The sequence below is a fragment of the Macaca fascicularis genome, chromosome 8, assembly GCF_037993035.2.
Source record: "Macaca fascicularis isolate 582-1 chromosome 8, T2T-MFA8v1.1".
NCBI classification, from domain to species: Eukaryota; Metazoa; Chordata; class Mammalia; order Primates; family Cercopithecidae; genus Macaca; species Macaca fascicularis.
Window position 1 is genome coordinate 3012327 of NC_088382.1, and position 4917 is coordinate 3017243.

The 4917-nt window shown below is 37.7% G+C and overlaps 1 pseudogene; it reads right to left on the reverse strand.

Annotated features, from left to right (window-relative positions):
* Positions 1-2767: 2767 nt before the first annotated feature.
* On the reverse strand, positions 2768-3960 carry LOC102135604 (non-histone chromosomal protein HMG-14 pseudogene; annotated as a pseudogene).
* Positions 3961-4917: the final 957 nt, after the last annotated feature.

Consider the following 4917-nt stretch of genomic DNA (forward strand, 5'->3'; position numbering starts at 1 on the left):
AGTGAAAGAAATATGTCACTTTGGAAAATGCATCTGAGGAGATTTCAAAAGATGCATGAAAAATGTAATGTAAAGATAAAAGTATTTAAAAATAAACTTTATCAATGTAAGCTCCTTCAAGCTCAAGACACTTTTGTATGTTGTGATACCATTATTTAGTCTATTCGTAAAGAAATGAGGGTCCTGAGAATTTAACCAAGTCAATGCAGTCTTTTTTACATTATCATCTAAAGAAAAATGGGTGCCACTTAAATATTTTTTAAGAGTAGGAAACAAAGAGGCCCGAAGGAGCCACGTCAGAACTCTAAGATGGATGTCTAATGATTTCCCTCCAAAACTTCACCAAATTGCACTTGTTTAATGAGAGGAATGAGCAGAATCACTGTCTTGGTGGAGAAGGAATCTCTGGGGAAGCTTTCTGGCTTGTCTGTCTGTGAGAGCTTTGTCAAAACACTCTCATAATAAGCAGATGTTATCATTCTTTGGCCCTCCAGAAAATCAACAAGCAAAATGCCTTGGGCGTCCCCCAAAACTGTTGCCATGACCTCTGCTCCGGACCCATCCACTTTTGCTTTGGCTGAACCACTTCCACCTCTTGATAGCCAGTGCTTTGTGCTTTGTCTTCAGGATCTTACTGGTGAAGCCATGCTTCATATCCTATTACAGTTCTTGAAAGCTGTGCTTCAGGGTCTTGATTTCACTTCTTTTAAATACCCATCAAAAGTTCTGCCCTCATCTGCAACTGATCTTGGCACAATGGTTTTTAGCACTCAAGCAAAGAGTTTAGCATACTTTAATTTTTAAAAGAATTGTGAAAGCTGAGCTAATTGAGATGTCTATGATGTTGGCTATTGTTTGTGCTGTTAGTCATCTGTCCTATTCAGTTAGCATACAAACGAAATTAAGGTTCTCCTCACAAGTGAATAAAGTTTTCTTCACAAGACTGAAGACTGCTGCTTCAGTCTTCACCTTCAACAACATTTCATGCCTCCTTATAACAAGTTATCCATTTGTAAACGGCTGGTTTATTTGGGGCATTGTTTCCATAAACTTTTTGTAAACCATCAATGATTTCACCATTTCTCTACCCAAGTTTCACTATAAATTTGATGTTAGTTCCTGCTTCAGTTTTACCAGAATTCATATTACTCCCACAGGGGCTCTTTTTAAACTGATACCTTGTTTTTCTTAGTGCCTCAAACTAGATCTTTTTCACATATATCATAACAAGTTATTTCAAGTTTATTTTGAAAAAGTGTAAAATTCATGCATAGATTTTCATAACATTCATTTTCCAAAAGCTTTTTGAAGACTCCTTATATATGGTTTGGCTCAATTTAAAAAATTAAACATTTCAAGTTATGTGTCTCAAATTATGAAACAAATGCATAGAACACAAAATAATTTGTTCCATGAAGTCAGTATGATCATAGCAACTCTGGAAAAATAATTTGAAATATAAAGGAGAAAACAGAAAGTGAACAACTGCAAATATGTTGGAATGTAGTTCAGTTTTTAAAAGGTGGATAAAGGCGTTTAAATGAAGAGACTACTTATATGCAGAAAATTAGAGATAAACAAAAGATGTGTAGGAGAGAGGAAAAGAGGAAGGATAATAAGAACAAAAATGAGGATAAAGAGAAGAAAGAATGGGGAGAGGAGGAGAAGAAAAAGCAAGGAAGGAGAGAAGAGAGAGAGGGGGCAGAGAGAGACAGTGAGAGAGAAGAATATAGATAATTTTTGAAGAACACAAACGATGCTTGACAGCAGTTATTTCTATGGAGTAAAGTTGGGAATTAATGACAAGAAGAGTTGTATTCTTCTGTTCTGTTATACTGTTTTTTGTTTTTGTTTTTTGTTTTTTGCTGTTTCTTAATTTTAGAAACCCAGCTTCAAATGATAGAAAAGTTTCTCAGAAATTTGGCTAAACGGTCAGATTCAGTGATTCATACCTGTAACCTCAGCACCTTGGGAAGTCGAGGCAGGCAGATCTCTTGAGGCCAGGAGTTCAAGACCAGCTTGGCCAACATGGTGAAACGCTGTCTCTACTAAAAATACAAAAAGGAAAAAAAAAGGTAGATGGGCACAGTGGCATGAGCCTGTAATTCCAGCTCCTCGAGAGACTGAGACAGGAGAATCGCTTGAACCCAGGAGGCGGACGTTGCAGTGAGCCGAGTCTCACTCTGTCGCCGAGGCTAGAGTGTAGTGGCAGGATCTGGGCTCACTGCAATCTCTGCATCCTGGGTTCAAGCAATTATTCTGCCTCAGCCTCCCAAGTAGCTGGGATTACAGGCACACGCCACCATGCCCAGCTAATTTTTGTATTTTTAGTAGAGACAGGGTTTCACCGTGTTGACCAGGCTGGTCTTGAACTCCTGACCTCAAGTAATCCACACGCCTCGGCCTCCCAAAGGGCTGGGATTACAGGCATGAGCCGCTATACCTGGCTATATGTGTGTATTTTCTATTTGTGTTTATATTTAAGATCATGGAATACTAAGTACAGGGGAAACAAATTAGGTAAGAAATTTTATTTATTCACTGAGCCAGTAAAATGCTATCACACTCACGTGTCACATTGTGATAGGTGCTGGAGAGAAAACAAAGGCTAATATAAGGTTTCCTATTGTAAAGGGATTGCACTCGTTTTGGGAGGAGAATTATCTCAGTGTTTTTCTATGTTTTCATTAGGGCCCTGTCTGATTCAGTCAGCTGTTCAGCTCGCATTTCTCAATTTCCAAATACTTGGTTTCTGATGCTCAGTATCTTTTTCTTAATTATTTTCATAATTGAGATTTTATGGTTGAGGATCAGTACAGACGTTTCAATTTGTACACAATTCTTAACATATGTAACGAAATTCTAAAAAGCCATGTATTGTAATTCTTTTTTAAAGTTATTCCAGTGACTTTCCAGCTTAAAATTTGGAAGAAAATTTTCCTTAAGAGGCTATCAAGTACCAGTATCTTCACATGTTGGTCAGCTGTTACGTATGGCCCACCAGTTCACAACTGAATAGCATGTACACTACATATTCAAATCTGTAATCTTTCACAGCACAGTAACGAAGTTATTAGGAAAACAGGACTAACAACCAAACATGTTACAGAATGCACACAATTCCGACAGGGAGCGCCATGATCGAGGGGTGGTTTGCTTTAGGAAACAATTCTACTAAAACACATGAGAATAGAAGTAAAATAAAATGTTCAAGACATTCAATGCAGGACTGACTCCATATTGCCATTTAATATGCTTTGTATTATAGGATATAAAAACTAACTCCCCATCTATGGAATGTTAAGCTGGCACCCGAGACAGTCAAAGCCTCCCATAATTCAATGTCCCACACTATTTTCTGGTTGTATCAAAAAATAAACAACCAGCAAATGATTTCACCTCTTAAAAAAAAGCATTTACACTTAAAAAATGGAATGAGGTGGGATTCCCTCCTTCGTAAAAATGTTTCTAGAGCTACTAAAAAACTTGCGTTTATAAAGTAGTTGATAAAAATATTCCTCTGGATTGTACAAGAAGGGAGACAGGGACCACTGGTAAGACATGGTATACGGTATTAATCAGATGTGGCTTCTTTCTCTCCTGCTTCGTCAGAGGCTGGACTCTCCTCGGTTTTCATTTCCCCGTTTTCTGCAGGTAAATCTTCTTCAGTTTCTTGGTTAGCCACTTCGGCCTGTTTTCCCTTTGCTCCCCTTTTCCCTTTTGTTTGCACTTTTTTGTCTGATGATTTAGCCTTCGCTGCTGCCTTTTTCGGCTTCGCTTCCACTTTTGCAGGAGGTTTAGCTGACAACCGCGCCCATCTCCTTTTGGGCTCTTCCTTGGCGGCCCCTTCGGCGGAGCTGACCTTCCTCTTGGGCATCCTGGCAGCGGGGAAGGCGAGAGCCTTCGTGAAACTGGGCTGCCTGGCCGCTGCCACTCCTCCCGCCGCCTGAGCTGCTGAGCGATGCTCAGTATCTTAAGAATTGCTTGAGGAAAACGCTGTAAATAAAGCAAAACCCATAAAATTTTGACGTATAAAAAGTAGATAAAGTATACATTTTATACTACATGTAATATAAAAAATAAGTAAAAGCAAATCATATAAACTAATTGTACAATCCACAAATTTTCCTCAAACAATAAAGTCAGGGTATTTTTTCTCCCATGATGTTTTTGGAGCCTGACGTCCTAGAAGTTGCTATGTTGAAGACATCTGAAAACAATGCTACCATGTGCTGTCAACATCCAAATTTTCTTCAGTGTGATCAAGGGTACACACATTTGCTACAAAGGAAATTTAACTACGGTAGAAAAACATCTGGCAAAGTGAAACTTCTAAGAATAAGGTGTTTTTAAAAATTTATTATTCAACATCCACTGTGCCCTCCCACAGCACCTTTCTTCCCTTAAACTTCAAGAAGATATAACTTTAAAGGAAGATATCGAGAATCAATTGCCAATTTAGAAGTATTCAATGACCCCAACTTCACATAATATTAAATTATTCATTCTATGGAAATAATATTTGCTTTTCTTTGGACATAATTGGTTTGTGTTTTACACATGTAATGAAGCTGTTTCTGACTTTTCCCATCTTCTATTTTTAATTCATAAGATTTCTACTTCACAGTTCCATAACCTTTAACATTTATTCATTCAATGAATATTTATTGCACGACTATCTACACTAAGCCAGGCACATTAAATAACTATATTAGGTGACAGTAACCAGATCAATAACATAATTACAGAGTATACAAAATTTAAAAATAGGCAGTAAGCTCTCTGTTAAAGCAGACAGAAACTAAGGATATTCTGCTGATGGAAGAGTGGGTAGAAAATTCCTACCTGAGAATATGACACTTAGTTGAGAACTAAAGGATGAGAAAATATTAACCATACAAAGAACTCAGAGTAGGA